Here is a 16,845-nt window from a genome sequence, read left to right as displayed (position 1 = left end):
TCTATTTTAGAAAGTGTGTAAACATTGTTTGTCTGTACGGGGGATAGTTTAAATTTGCCAAGTTTTGTCTTATCGATAATTAAGTACAAATGCACGAATCGATTTGTCGTATTATGATAAAAGGTTAGATGGAAAGATTGAACGATTTTTCACTCCAGCGATGATTTTCTTTGTCACCGTCGCTGCAGGTTGTTTCCGTTTTCGTTGATTTATAATCTTCGGCGGTGCATTAACTTTTTCAACGTATCGTAATACCTGAAACAATCCTAAAGCTGGTTTGTATTACAACCTTCATGTTTTATGCAATCGCTATATGACTCTCGTTCTGCGCTTTAGCATAAGTTGTTTTATGCGAAGTTGAACGTATGCGGTTTTAAAAGAGAGTGAGAGAGAAGGAAAGGGGTGAAGAAAACCGAGAGAAGTGAAACAAAAGAGAAAAAGGAAAAGAAGAAAATGGCAATTTTTTATTGGCGCCATATTACCGAGTAGCGTTTCTTCCTTTTTCCTCTCTCCTGCAAGTTCAAACGCGTATAACAGAGACTGCTCGGCTGTCTGGTCAGTTGGTCAATTGGGTAAAGAAACCCACGTGTGTTATATACTCGGATCGAGGAAGACTCGCGACGTTTCTGGTTTAAATACGATTTCGAAGTCATCCACCTTTCCCGCAAACAGGTGGCATTTGTGTGTGTATTGCACGTATACCCAATGTGTGATTTTAACGCGTATAGATACGTACGTTGAAATGTCAACCGACCAATATGGTGCGAATGTAGGCGTCAGTCTGGTAACGTTATTCGTTAGACGTAAAGGATGGATGCACGGCCTTGCCCCTGACATTGGTTTTAATTTAACGATTCTTCGTCGATTACGGTGCATCTTTATTGATATCGTTAATTGACAATTATTTATAATATTATTGTTGGGATTGTCGCTTTGCAATACGTCGTGTGGTGGAGAAAACAAATCAAACTAGTTCAACCAGTAACGTATTATCGATAATGTTTAATTAATTTATGTGACAGGAGTAATTTGAAACCAAAAGAATTACGATTTGCCTCCATTAAAATCAAAAACTTGGGTTACGTGGTGATAAAACAGCGCCGACAGCCAGGTTCTCACGATATTGAGGACATTTTCCAATATTATACCGTATCGATTGCGCGTCGCATCGCGTTTCGTTCTCCCAAACTCTGTGCTTACTTTAGCAACGTCAACGGTTATACGCACGTTTTCGAAAGTGTTAAAAAATCGACGGTTATTCTTGGAATTAGTTTATTTTATTCTATTTTGCGCCGGTATGTGCAGGCAGTATCGCTGTGGAATCGAATTTTTATCGCTCCTTTTTTTTTTTTTGTTCTTTTTTTTTTGGTTGTTTTTTGTTGCTTCGGGTATGATAAATATTTCACCTTTACGCTCGGTCATTTCCTCTCTCGATGTAGATAACCGCGACTTTTTTCCTCGAGGCTTGAGGATTTCCTCTACGTGCGTAATATTCCGCTTATATTATTATACTTTTACGGTTTTCGATTCGAAGAAAAAAAAAAAGAAGATATTATACAAATAGAATATCTACCTTGGATGAAAAAAAAAAAAGTTAACCAACAATACCTGCTTATTACACTCGTGCGGGAACGATGAGATCGAAGTTCGTCACCTTGACGCAACTTTGGAAACTTATTAATGCGAACGTAAACCGTATAACTCGGTAATTCATACTCGAAACGTATAATTGAACATTTATAAAATTGTAAGAAACACTCAAACATCGCGGCAAAAAAGTAAGCCTTATACAGTCATGTACTATATTGCAGCGTTCGGATTCCGATCATGCGACGATGTTGTAATCTTCGTGGCTCGTTTAACGAGAGGATCTTGTAACTCCGATCGCGGAATCGATTGGAATTTCGGACTTACCCAACCGCGGTTGTAAACTTGGCATTTTAACCATCGCCTGACGCGTGATGCCTCGCGTCTGTATCACGTTGTGAATATATATATACATATATATATAATGTGTAAGGAACTCCTCCATAAGGAATATATGATGTATAAGCTTAAATCCTTCCGAAGCATCGGAAATGTAAGATGCCTAGTCTGTACCTAATTCTAAGCTTCGTTTTAAGGTACAACACGGTGTAATATTTATACGCCTGTAATCGTGGTTGTAAAGAGTATAATAATACGTGAAATCAGGTGTTTATACTTTCGCTTTTGTTGCTCTCGGTCTAGTCTCTATAAATTTCTTCTCTCACGATTTCGTCCTCGACACAAAATCTTTTCCATCATTTTTGTCCTTGCGATAAATTAAACCTCGGTTCGGGAGATGAGAATATGATTATCGCTCCGGTTTTTCCGCTGATCATCGTCGATAATTTTATCAATCTTTTCTATTCACTTTGTACGATATAATTTCCAATTTTTCGCAATCAATTATCACACTCTGCAAGCTGAATTACTCGCGCTAGTGAGAGCAAGTTTTTTCGGTTTTGGTAAATTGCCGTGTACAGTCTTATGTAATCGCCTTTTTCGACCACACACACACACACACACACACACACACACCTCTGTGACCTTCTATTATTCGGAAGAATCGTGAAAGCCTGAGCAACGCCTGCGAGAATGTATCGAAGTATTTATAGACAAACTGGACAAGTGAGTATTCAAATAGAGTTCAGCTGGTTCATTGCATGCGAAACCTTCGATCGGAAAAATAGAAATCGGAATTTTATTACTCGATTTTTCTATCTTTCTTTCTTTGCCGTGATGTCATCGCGACGCAGGCTTTGACCGTCGGCGTCGAATTCAAATTGTTATAAAATTTCGTCGAGGAGCTATTCGTTTGAAAATAAAGTGACAAACGATTGAAGGATTGCAATAATTTCACTCGATATTTCAACCGATTTCAAATGCTCTTAATTACCGAAATATTTAGTGATTTCGAGAAAATTTCACAGTGATCTTTCAGACGATTTTCAAGCGATTTTTGCTTCGTGTTCTCGAACTGTTTTTAACGATATTTAGCGATTTCAAGTAATCTTCGACCGATTCGTAAAACGTGGTTTGTGAATTTAAGAAGTAAATAACCTCCCGGATGTTTACCGATTATATTCAGTCTTTAACATCCGTTGAAATTTTTCGTTATTGTTTCATTGGTATAACTGAAAAAGTACAATCAGAAGTCAGACTCATTGAATAATCTAACTACTCACCGATAATAGACAAATTTTTTTCTTATATCTTAATTGAATAACCGTTCTATTTTCTCTGTTCTCATCTTGTTTACTACATACATCACTAAAGCTTGTTTTAGGTAGACGATTTAACAACACAGCTTACGTATCGTCGAATATTATTATATTTCAATTACGAAGATGGTAAAGCTGATTCGAAAAATCTGGGAATTATTAATTTTAAAATTAATATTTCCTTGTGTAATCAAAGCAGCCATACAAATTTCTCTTCACTACAAAAAAACTCTATATTAACGGATATTATATTTCGATCGAATTACTCACATGTAACCTGGAAGGGAAAAACAGGAAAAAAAGGAGACGAGCGCTTCTATAGACCCGCAATATCTTGCTTGAACTTCTATTTATCTCCCCTCTCTCTCATTCGCTTCATTATTTGCTACGTGACTCGTATACGGGATGGACCATCGCACTTCCGAATTGATCTCTCGAGGGATAGAAAAACACGAAGAAAATATTTTTCCATAACCAAGGGCATGAAAAATCACGGTGCATTTATATCAAGTTGAAATCGACTTATCAGACATTTTCTAATCAATTTATGTCGCAGACATAATTTTGTTACTTTTAATTTTTTTTTCCTCTTCTTTTCGCTTGCGAAAGAACTATTATTTTTACACGGAAACAAAGTCAACCGTCATTTTATTTTTCAAACTAATTACAGTAGTTACAGATGTAATAAAAAAATACGTTTAATGTATTTCATCGCGAATGAACATTTTTAAACGGGGAAAATAAAATCGTTTTCAGACTAATCATAATTTCGAGAAAGAACAGCCATTAGACTCTCACTTCTCTGGTCATTAGATAACTACATAATTATAACTTTTCGAATTTTTACCGTAGTTCGGCATATCGTCAGCACTCTTTTCTCCGATTATTTTCTTTACCCAGTCCATGTCACTGTAAAATAATAATAATTGACGAATGTTGAAGTGAAATTATATCAAGCTTGCAATTATTCATATTAATTGACGGTGACCGCGCATTTTTTTCCTTCTCACATATACACGTTAACTATTTTCGTTACTTTGCTGCCGGCACTGTTAACTAGTATTGTTATTATAATTAACATCATTATTATTATTATTATTGTTGTTGTTGTCTGGCGACGAAGTCTTCTCTCGACTGATGTACAATAATCCATTCTCGTCGCGGCGCCGCTAAGGTTGTTATTCGACTATAGCTAGCTGAGAATCGAGGGTAGATCTTCTATTATTATCGAAGGGTGGAACGGCAAACCACGGATCGCGTCTAGGCGGGGTTGTCTTTCATTGGTTATACCATCGCGAAGAGAATGAAACGCATGCATTATTAAAAGTGGTGTGCATCATCCCTTAGCGGCGAATAAGAACTTGCAGTTAGTTCGTTAAGTTCCGCTCGTTCCTTCCTCACGATCATTTGCAGTATGTATATTACGTACCCACATACAGAGTCTAACAACGTGTCCTCGTCCGTACCTACGTGTCACATACACACACCCATCCGTTTTATAAAATAACGGTTGCGATGTTACCTCGGTTGGAAGCCGCATGCACGCGGTTCATTCAATATTGCATCAAACGCTGACCGTATGCGGAGTTGGAAAAAGACTTGTGGAAAAAGAGTGAGCGCGACGTATGAGACGAGAGGGTGGAAAATCGGGGTATATGACGTGGAGAAAGACGTGGCGTATCGGCACTACCCTTGCATGTTGTGTGCACGCGTGCATACACGTGGTCGCTTTGCAGGGTGACCATCATCACCGCGACGCTCTAATATAGATCCAAGAGATCGGATGAAGCTAGAACAACAAAAAAAAACGAAAAAAGAAAGAAAACATATATATATATACATATATGTATTATTATCTGTGTCGCGGACAAGCTAGAAGGTTCGGATACGGTTTGTTGGTGAAAAAGATAAACGTCTATCCTAATAGTCGCGAGAGTTTTTCTCCCACCGTTCCTAGACTTTTTCTTATGTTTTATATATATATATATGTATGTATGTATGTATATGTATGTATACCTACGCCTCTCGTCGCGGAAGGAAAGAGTTTGCAAGAATGATGAGAGTCTCTATTATTATATTACCTTTTATACATAAGCTAATATATATATATAATATATATATATATATATATACACACACATATACATACATACATAGATACATATCGAGGGTATAAAACCTCCGACGGTTTCTCGTTTCCGACGAAATATACGTTATATATAACAGCTTTTCTTATACCACGGGTGTACACACAAAATCCCACACCGAAATTACTACTCTAGTGTATGGATGTTTCTTGTGTATATTGCCTATACCTACTTGTAGGAAAAAAGCTAGATTGACACTCCTTGAAATTTTTCTCAAGTCTTGTGAGAATTTCTGAATTTATTTAAGTGAGAGGTGGGGTAATAAAAATTGTTATCATTTTTTATTTGGCTACCTACAAAAAATCTTCGTTGATTTTCACCGAAGTAAGATACAAAAGTTGTTATACCTTAAAGGATTTAGAAAAACGAATGAATAAAAAAAAAAAAAAAAAATTAAAAATTTTACGTACATAAAAATCGTTCATCGCGCGTGTTCGTAATTACCCGAGGCCAATTTCTTCGTCTCAACAACGGCTCCGGATTCTCGTGTTGTCGTCGTAATGCAAATATGGTTTATGTAGGTAAGTGATGGAGGTCCCGAAGGAGTAAGTCAAATATCACGTGACGCGATCTCGTCGTCAGCTACCATCCCTCCTCGTCTTACGGACTGGAAATTGCAAATCGAAAATAGTGAATCCAGCACCCTTGATACGATTAGCTGTGACTTAAAAAATTGATTAACACCATTTACTTTCCTCGTCCAGACATTGTTATTCATACATATCGTATTATTCTACGGATACATCACGATGCGATGATTTCTGAACGTATGTATCTCATTCGATTTTTATTCGCTGCAGTCGCCTGCTCGCCATTTTTTTCTCTCTCGTACTTGTATAAACGCGCGGAAGGAAAAAGTGAAAAAAAATAAACAAAATTAAAATAATTAAAAAAAAAAAAAGTAAAAAAAACTAGGTCACGGTAGATATACTTGTACCTTTTTTTCGTTACGATCATTCCCTCATCGCCTCGTTACATTCATTACGCTTGTTATCGTACATGATTAGCGGCTTTTGCACGCCCTATCATCCTCCTGTTATACGTATATATACGCACATGCAGTTTGCATTCAGTTATATAAATAAGACAGATGGGTGAATCATGCGCATCGTTATGCGAAAAAAATCGATAGGATGCTTTTCACGCTATCTGTCCTTTTGTCAAATCTTTTAACGCCCCGATCGTGTCGACATGCATGGCACGACGTCACCTATGCGAACCTAGCACCCGACTTGAAAAAACCTAACTATTATTTGTTGATTCTTGTAGGTTTTTGTAGGTAGTTGTTTGTAGTAACAATGATTTCGTTTGTAGTAGTGCCACAAATAAATATAAGTTGTTTGTAGTACTGATTTTTTCGTTTGTAGTTCCTGCCGAATTTACTACAAACGTCCTACGCGTTTCAGTATCGCTTGTAGTTGATTGTAGTATGATTTTTCTTCGTTTGTAGTTTCTGAAGAATTTACTACAAACGTCTGACTCGCTTCCTTTGTTTTTTGGGGTGATCTGCCAACATACATTGATGTATTTTTCTCACATCGATTCTATTCCGATCACGCCATTTCTCGCTTAGAGACGATTTTGAATTGCAACTAATCGAACAATCGATGAATATCGACGCCACTGATCGGCAACGTTCATTTTTTACCTATTTCGTTGTTACAGGTACAGTTGAGCAACGATTTCCTCACCTTCTACCCTATGTCGTACGTAACGTTCGTATCTATAAGCGAATTACCGTGTGCCTTACGTGATCAGAGGGAAGAAATACTCGTTGACGGTTAAAAAGTAGAGCAAAAATTAACAGAAATTGGTTTATTCCGAAATTATTATTTTCACGTACAATTCCACTAATTCGATTGATTCTAAATCAGGCCACGGTATAATATTATTCCTCTGCGTTCTGATCCTCGTAATTGGATGATTTAATGAATAATAATAATTAGGAATTATTATCATAAACAAAATTATTGAAATTTTACAGTGAAATTAAATCGGTACGAATTGCAGGGTTGTAGATATAATACATTATATGTACCCGTATTAGTATAGTATAGTTTTGATCCTGTTACCTTGGCTCTTTTCCAAATAAACTAATCCCAAACTCGGTTGAATTCCCCAAAGACGCGAGCCAAGTCGCTTTAGGTATATATATATATATATATATATATATATACAGGCAGGCATCGAATGGATATGCAAACGAATAGGTAAGCTAAGCTTCTTTGCATGCAGTTCAAAATCTCTGCTTCGCTCTCTCTCTTTCTCTTTTATCTCCTCATCTCTATACTGGAAAAAGGGGTTGGGACGGAACGGGGAGATGGAGAGAGAAAGAGAGAGAGGGAGAGAGCGATCGCTGCATAAGCTCTGGATATCAAATATGCTTTGGCAGATGCGATGTCCCACAGTAGTTTGCCATTCCTTCGAGTTTGCCTGGCGTGGGCGGCGGATGGCGGGGCAAAAAGAGAGAGAGAGAGAGAGAGAGAGAGAGAGAGAGAGAGAGAGAGAGAGAGAGAGAGAGAGAGAGAGAGAGAGAGAGAGAGAGAGAGAGAGTCGAAGAGGCTTTATGTACGAACCACCGATGTTGGACTCTCTGGCGTAATTATAGATCGAACTAACCTCACCGCCATGGAACATGGCACGAAGAACCGTCGTACATCATGATAGCGAGACTCTTTTTCATAGGCTGTAATCGGAAGCGATTCCCCATTCACTCGTCTTAAAGGTTTCTCATTTTAACGCGTTCTGCTTTCCTGAATGTATTTTCGATTCGCGTTACTTGATGATGTTGAAATTTGTTTGGATAACCTGGCGAAAGTTTTAAAATTTTTCCGTGAATAATGGACTATATTCTGCGAGGACGTGTGTGTATATGAATTAACTTTTTGCGTTGTATCTTCAGTTATTTATTTACGATATGTGGCACCCTGTGCATATGAGCACAAAAGCTCGAGTTGTTGAATGAAATTAATTTGGCAACGCGCCTGCGGAAACTCGAAATTTTTACGTTAACTGAAATAATTAGTGAGGCAATTAACGGGCGAAAAATTTTTCACTCGTTTCAGCCTTTTCATTGATTTTCATCACCGCAGTCGTCTTTGGTCGACTCTCTTCACCTTTGAACCTTACGTCAAAGCGAGTAATCTAACGATGATAAAGAAACGTTGTAAGTAACCGAAGCACGCTCGGTTAAGATACTTGTACAGACACACTTTAAATATACTCGCCGCAGTATGATGAATTCAAATTTTCGCCGTATTTGGTCAGTATAAATTCTAAGGCTTACACAATCAGTCATTTCATATCATTCGAGCTTACAGCGATGTCTTTGGGTAATCCCTGCATCGCCGTAATATCCCAATGTATGTGTAATGGAAATACATAATTTCAATGCGAGTATCCGAATGGGAACGTATTCATTATCATCAATGCTTGGACGTAATATATAATATTATTATTATACATCGTAATGTATTGATATTCAGCTGTACAGTAAATAATTTCTGCGAGAGGAATGCTAGTCTGCATATATACGAGGCATTTTACACCAAACCGATGACCTACGTCTGACCCTCACCGTCGGTGGTTTTTTTTTTTTCAATCTTCAAGCACGCTGTAGTGTGCAAAAAAAACATCTTTCACCGAGTTTTAGATTTTTTGTACCAGGAGTTTGATTTTTACTCTTTCCAAAACGCGAGAACCCAATTTTTTAACGAACATCCTCAATTGATTGTTTTCAAATTTTGTTCATAAATTCTTTGTAAAAAAAAAGAGACGAAAATTTTGAAACCAAGATTAAATTGGGTAAGCTTGTGGTGAAAAAATGGGAAGTAATTGGTGATAAAAATCGAATTATACATGAATTTAAAAAATACAAATTACATTTTATACATTTTCTCTCACTTTTCAGTTATTTGTTTCGCCTTTAGCTTCCAACTCAAAAGCTTGCCCATTTCCATTAATATTATATTGTTATAAAAGTTGACTCAGCACAACAATGTGTCACTCAAAAGATTAATGTGCTACGTTGCGTTCGAGGAGCTGGGTAATTTTTCGTCAAGCTATCGGTTACGTTTCTCTTATATTTTACTTTTGTTTCACCAACTTGAACTTTCGCCGACGAGGCTCAGTTTCGCGCTCCGTGTAATATACTACTCCATATAATATGCAACGCTGCACATGAATCGAACACGTAATTTGTCCGTGTGAACGTGGCGCGTGGTGTACAAGGTCTAATGAACTTCGCGCGCTGCAAGAAAACGGGGTGGATTATAATGCCCGCCTGCTTAAACGACGACTTTGCTAATTTAATAATCATCCCTACGATCACCGCTTGTATTTTTATTTTTCCATACAGTTATTTACGCCTTTCAACTTGGCTGTGAAAAAATAGACTATGTAAACTTTCTCGCGATGTATGAACGCGGCGTATTCTTCTTCGCTTGTAAATTTTTGTCGCGTTATATACATACACGGTTAAACATGTATAGATTTCACGTGGGTGATCGGTGTCGAGTCATACATTAAAACGAAAAGCAAAAAAACAAGACGACATTTTCAAATTCTTGCGAGTAAAACGAAACTTTGAAATCGTGCGGAACTAACGCTTTAATTCGAATGTAGATCCTGAGGCCATTTACATTTCTGTTCAAGTCACGAATGTAATGGTGCCCATGGACTCTCGCCAACTACGCTTCCTGTTACGGGTGAGAAAAATTTTAGTCGCTTGATCGCGAACGCGGATTTTCCCACGAACAACGGCGAAGTGCCGCCGCGGCGCCAATTCCATATTCGCTCCCTTGCCCAAGTATTATTCACCCATTAAACATGATGCACTTTGTTCCGCCTGCATCTCGGAGAGTAGTTCGTCTTTTCTCGAAAAAAACCCTCTCTAGCTTTTCAAATTGCTAAAAGCATGGAAGGAAAACAAATTTTTCGGTAGAGAAAGGAAGTCTTTGGTCGGTATACTTACTCCGGTTAAAATTGTCGTAGAGCTGATTTTTCCAACGGGGGGTCTTTTCTTCTTTTTTTTTCTTCTTCCTTTTCCAGAAAGATTATATCTATTTTCAATCGTTACTCTTAAATATATCATTTATTCAACCATCTTCACAAAAATCACAGGTACATATTGACCTCTTATCGTTAGCTATTTTTTTTTTGTCTTTTATTCCACGTCTTTCTCGAACCTGGCTATTTAGCATGAGATCGTGTTGAATGCTGTTTTTTTCCTTTCTTTCCCTCACCACCCCCATAAAGGTTTTTCAGTGTCTGTTCAATGTCGGACGACTGTCCCATCGTTCCCCTCGCCAGAGACCCACGTTTGTGGCTCTGACAGATTCTTGTATCGGTGATTCTGTGTGTTATCCCGGAGGAATGGGTAGAGTATCTTTGTCCCGTTTTTACAATATATATATATTTTATATGGGACTGAAACGTATGCGTGTACCCATGTTTTGATCATTCATATTTTCCGTGAAACCTTCCTTTTGACGGATATTATGATCTGCAGCAGAGTTCCTTCCTACAAAACGACTATCGTCTCTTGCCATTTATTGTTCGGTTTTTTTTTTTATTCCAAGGGTGTTCTTTCACTTGTGTAATAAAAAAATTTGTACGTTGGTACAATGAGTATAATATGGATATTTTTTTTGAAATCAATGGCGTTTTAATCAACGTTTTTAAAAAAATCGCGTGACGAAATGAATCGAGTTTTGGTCTAGTGCAAATAAGTATGTATCGCGTACATCCAAAAAAGTTGGTAATCTTTCGATATCGAAGTTTCGTAGGTAATAAACCTGTTGACCATGGAATTGGTTCTCGTATTGCGGCGAGCAAAAAAATAATTGATCCGACAAAGGTGAGGTCTTTGTGAGAGTGTTTGCACCGGGTGTAGAGTGCAGGTGATATTCTCACCGTATACAGCCACAGGTGAACAGCTTATTCCATTGGAGTAATCCTTTCCGCAATGGATTTCGATAAAAGAGGTTACTTAATTTGACAAGAAGAAGAAACCGAAAGAAAAAAAAACAAAATCTTGCTAAACGATTATTGAGCCACTCTACGTGAGAAAAAAAGAGAACTTCCCGCGCAAGTGTTGCACGTTTAAAGACTCGATGATAGCTGAGAAGAGGATCGACGTTGAGTGGCGAGGAAAAGGAATTAGACGACGAAGAGGAACGAGAAAGAAAAAAGAAAACCCTTCCGCCGTTGCATACGTATATAACAAATCGGAGCACATCGAACCGCGTTGCGTAGGTACCTATCCACCCGGGGTCACGAATTAGAAGAAGCGAACCTCCCCGCAGCAATCAATAACCGTTAAGAGTCGATAACCAATTCGAAAGTTCGTCCCGGCCCAACTTCGAGTTAGGCGCCGATCCCCGTTCACCGTAGGAAGGGGTGAAAAAGCGGATTGTTCCGCGAAAAGCGGGCCTCCCCGTCTCTCTCGAAGATTCTCGACTCGCGGAAGGCGCCGCCGGTTGGCGACCGCGAGTCGGTCGTGGAACGGCAGGTCGAAGGGTACAAAGGTATAAGTTGGCGATATCGACCTGGGGGTTTATTGTTGATGCGAACGGTAACCAGGGCGACTTGTCGCCACGGCGAATAGCCGAGCTCGCGGTGGCCGTCGTTGGCCAATCGGCGTTGGCCCTGGTCACGGTTTTTTTTGATTGGACGATCCTTTGGATAAGAGACCGCATCGGGCACCTCGAGGGCCACAAACGGTCATCAAGCGCGGCTTTGCCGACATGGAGAACGCCGCCGCGGAACGGCCTTGTCTCCGTTTCGTACTTCGATATTGAAAAGACAATCGCAGTCGTCGCTCAGTTCCGGACTATATCATCGAACGATCGCTCCGACGACGATACGTCAACTTTGTAAGCACGAATACGTAAAACTCGCTTTCAAACGCACCCACGAAATCTTATACGCACGCTAGATTTTCGACACAAGCCGTTGCAAAGGTTCGTTGTAAGCATCAACGATTACTTCGATTCGTTATTGAAATCCGAACGGTCAGATATCACGTGAAATCGGTTGTAACCGCTTGAAATAATTTTGAAATCGTTTGAAACAGTTTGCCATCGTTTTAAAACTGGAAATCATTTTCAATCACTCAGGGATCGTTTTGTAATCATTTTCAAACTATATGGAAATCATTTTTGACCACTTGGGGATCGTTTTAAACTCATTGAAACGAGTTCGAAACAGTAAGAAATTAGTTTTCGCTTGATGTGTGGCGCCTCGCTAAAATCCGACTGTGTGCCATTTTTCCACAATAAGTTTTCGATGCTCGATGTACACTTTTGTTTAAAGATTGGTGTTCGCGCAGGTATAGAATAAAGTAGTCTCGGACCGTTTGCGGCCGTAATCTCCCATTCGGGTTCACGAGTATGGCGACAACTGGAACTAAGGTGATAAAAACGGGTACGTCTATTTATTACTCGACTCGAGCTGCTTCATTTCGAACCAGCAGAAATATTTTAATAACATTTCTCTAGTTTTGCACTTTGTCATTGAATATCGGCTGTAACTTTTTCCGTATTATTAAACTCTCCGCACGAAGCGATTCTCGCTCGAAGCCTCCGAGATCGGCTTATATAGTCGAGGGGCGAGTAAGGATTTCGAAAGTTTTCCTTGCCGAGAAAGGGATTTCCGATTAATCTGCGCGGATCGTTCCGCGAACTTATCATGGCACTAGGAGTTACTTTCATACTTTTTATGAAGTTCCGTGTACTTCTGTTCGATATCCGCAATCGCAAGCTGAGTGAGCCGCTTATCGTTAGTCCATCGTGTCCAGTGGTCCTGAAAACGTCCTTGAATTTGTTGCGGTTTTTTTTACTGGACACCATTTAGTCGCACTTGGTGAATTTTTTAAGCAAATGTGCTGAAAATTAGTCGACCGATTTGTCGGCCACTGTATTCATGGGTTAAAATTTATATAATTTCGTCCAATCCGAACCGTGAGGAGTAAAACCTGCAGATGCATGGCCAACCCTTGCGCAGATTCGTTACCCAAAGGATAAAGGGGAAGGAAAAAGAAATAAGATGCGGTAAACCCTGAAAGTAGATTACGGCTTATTCCGTAACATTCGGGCCGCTTTTCCGCAACCGAACTCGAAAATTTCACCCTGAATTACCTTCGCGGGGCTGATTTACGCGTCTTTGCGATTGCGAAATTAGGTTCCGAGGCATCGAAGTTTGGCTCGTTAAAAAGTGCCACTTTTTGCATTTACCTTGCCGCGAAATAGGATTTGTTACTTTTTTTTTTTTTTTCTTCCGATCCCCTGAAATTGCGCGTTTCGTTTCTAATAACGTTCGCGTTTAATTTTTTTGTTTCAGGAAAGGAAGTCAACCCACCAGGTAGAGCTTTTAATTAAGCTCTCGTCCCAGATACCACGGTAAGTCGAATTTTTATCAACTAATACGTAAGTCTTGGGTACGTCCGACTTTTTGCTGGTAATCGCCTCTACTCGTACAGAGTGCGCGAAACGTGTGATCGTTATTTTTCACCCACTGAAATTTTACTCTCTCTTTTTGTACGAGCCTTCTTAGGAGCGGAAAATAATCGCTTCACGATTCCGCTTAACCGATCTATTTACATCCGCGAACCGACCCTAAGGGCACGTAATCCGCTCGCGTACCGTTCAAACAATCATCGCCCACAATCCCAGACAGGAAGCGGTGATGATACAATGTGATTAGATATCCTATACCAACATGTTACGCTTCGGTTACCATAGAATTACGAGTACTTATTGCGCGAACGGTAAGAGCTGCGCGGGGAACCGCGGAAAACAAAAGAAAATTATCTCCTCGTCGAAAATTTATTACACATGTAACCGAGACTTCTCAAATATCCTCGCTGTAGTAGTAATCACGGTGTTCACAGATCTGGAAAATCTTGAGAGTCTGGAAATGTTAGGGAATTTAATTTGGTCATGGAAAAAAACAGAAAATATCAGGTTTCCGTTATGAAAATTGGAAATCATTTTTTGAGGTAACAAGTTTACTAAACAAATGTGCTTAAGTTGACCATTTTGTACATTTATAAGAGTTAATAAGCTGAACGATTTAGGTTTTAGTCAGTTACTAGAACTGGGATAATGTCAGGGAAAAAGTCCTAGGTTCCAGGTCCTGGAAAATCTAGAAATTTCATGGAATTTTTTACTTCATTTTGTTATGCGTACAATTTTAACGGACCAATTTTTATCTTCGGTCATTCTAGGTTTATTAATTCGAACGCACAGGTGCCTTGGTTAATGTTATTTAACCTGTTACTTAACCTTTATACTCATTTGAAATGACGAATGGGAGAAAGTTAGGAATAACCGCCGAAGCGGGCGGTTTCAAAACAAAATTCCTTGCGCGGAAATTAATGCTTTGATACACCGTCCACAGTACCTATTATACATTCATACTTACATATTACATATTACATATTACATATTACGACGATTTGAATTTCCAACACGTTGCCCGTACCTATAGTTAATATGTGCCAGTATATATATATATATGTATAAAATGGATATACTATGTCTTATGTATAATTTACGAAGAACTTCTGCTGTCGTCACGATTTATAAAAGTTTTGACCATCGGATTTCACGGTTGAAATTGCGTTTAGATACTTTTTCGTAATTATGCTATAGGTTGAAGTTCAATTTCAAGAAGTGTGTTTCTCTTACCTGAAAATTTATTTATTTTCTTTACAATTGAGTTAAATTTTTTTCGTTCCACGCTTTGCCTGTTCTTTTCAAAATTTGTTCAAGTTTTTCACAACCAAGGTAAACGAACAAGTTAATAAACCACCTTGCCACGTCTCGGTTTGTGCTCCTTCGCAGTGTCAAGGCGAATGCCTTCGGGTTGAGCGAAGCATAAACGCGAATCTTAACGTCCACGTGGCGTGAAATCATACGGTAGGTAATTCACGAGGCTTGCAGAGTGTCTCGATTTTACATCCAAGTTTAACGTACTTAGCTATCGTTACGTTATATTTTATAGACGTCGTGTTTATTATCACGCGGGCGTGAATGATTGCCGTCATTAGCGACACCTTTGTCATTTCGGTTCGCTGCCTCATCTAATTCCCTGTTATTTTACGCTTACGTTTACGTCTGTAACGTTTGATATCGGGCGTTATGTACGAATTACAAAAATTATCCGAGTATCTGTCCGATTGTTAGCGAACAACGGGAAAGTTTTACGCGAAAGTCAAATCGAAATGAATTGAAAAAAGTTTTTCCTTGGCACGGAGAAAAAAAAAAAAATTCAAAATGCGAACAACACTGATTATGAAAAAAATACAATTGACGAAATTTTTTTACAAAAAAAAAAAAAAAAAAAAAAAAAAACAAAACATTATCGAGCAATTTTTCGAAGAGATTGAATACATATATCCGATAACAAAAGTTATAGTTTTTCGAATTTAGTACAACAACGTTGTTTTTCGAAGGCGAATGGGAAACATCATTTTCTGGATCAGCAAATTTTAGTTTTTATACAGTCACTGCAAGAAATTTGTCGCGAAAGCTAGATTCTTGCGTGTTTAATTAGTTTTAAACGGATTTGCTACGTTGAAATTTGAATTGGTTATATGCTTGTAAAATCTTTGCTGTTGCAGTGATAATTTTTGTTCCGACAGCTGAAATTCCTCCTATGACTAAATTAACACTAAAATTTTCCGCTTCAGCGATGTGTTTAATATTTATTTTACCATTTTTTTTTTTTCCTATCTATTTTCTGCCAATCTCCATTTCGTGCGTATCAAGTTTTACCACGTTATGTTCATATTACTTTCTCGTAGAATAACGAAAGCAATTTCTCGGCTATAAACCCACGTGAAAATTGGGGTGCGATACACGTAATAGAAAAGACTAACAATCGAGATTTTGTATAGAAAATTGAGAGATGATGGTGGGTGACTAAGTTTGCGAGAACAAGTACAGCTGAATGACAGAAGTCTGCAAGAAGCGGTGAAGAATTAGTGGCGTAGGAGAACAAGCGGGTAAATTATGCGAGTAGATTATATTTTCTGTTGGGGTGGATGAAAATGATTACGATAAAATTACTCCGTTAGTTGAAGGTGGTGATGGTGGTGGTGGTGGTGGTGGTGTAGCTCACACGTTCAACAATTCATTTCTCGGCTGTTTTTCTGTATTCCCTCAAAATTGCGCCACCGGCTGTGACGAAACTCTGTTGATAATTTTTTTCCAGTATGTTTTTTACTCAAAGCGTCTTTACGTTTCGCTCCCGCGTAAAAATATGCGGTTGTACTCGGTCATCATCTGGGCAATCGGGTGATCCATTTTTAACTCCGTGTGAAAGATACAGTACGTGACTGAGTAATATTTTATAGGTGCGTGAGTATTCTTTTTACGCAGTGTTTGTTGTTTTTATATTGACATTTTTTTTATTCTTCTACCTCTTCTCATTTTATTTGTACCTATCTT

At 38.6% G+C, this 16,845-nt stretch overlaps 1 protein-coding gene across 4 annotated transcripts in view; it reads left to right on the top strand.

Moving 5' to 3' along the window:
* LOC107224383 (heterogeneous nuclear ribonucleoprotein K homolog) overlaps positions 1 to 16,845 on the top strand; it is a 101,343-nt gene that overhangs the window by 10,869 nt on the left and 73,629 nt on the right. For 2 of the 4 annotated variants that reach the window (XM_046746723.1, XM_046746721.1), the window contains exons 1-2: positions 12,107 to 12,267; positions 13,733 to 13,791. The gene's annotated coding sequence lies outside the window, so the exon portion shown is untranslated. Of the gene's footprint in view, positions 1 to 12,106; positions 12,268 to 13,732; positions 13,792 to 16,845 lie in introns of those variants that run through there. The other 2 variants (XM_046746722.1, XM_015664408.2) reach the window with 1 other exon arrangement.

The sequence above is a fragment of the Neodiprion lecontei genome, chromosome 1, assembly GCF_021901455.1.
Source record: "Neodiprion lecontei isolate iyNeoLeco1 chromosome 1, iyNeoLeco1.1, whole genome shotgun sequence".
In the NCBI taxonomy this organism is placed as follows: domain Eukaryota; kingdom Metazoa; phylum Arthropoda; class Insecta; order Hymenoptera; family Diprionidae; genus Neodiprion; species Neodiprion lecontei.
The sequence above is the reverse complement of the archived record's forward strand: the minus strand, read 5'-3'. Positions and strand labels throughout refer to the sequence as shown.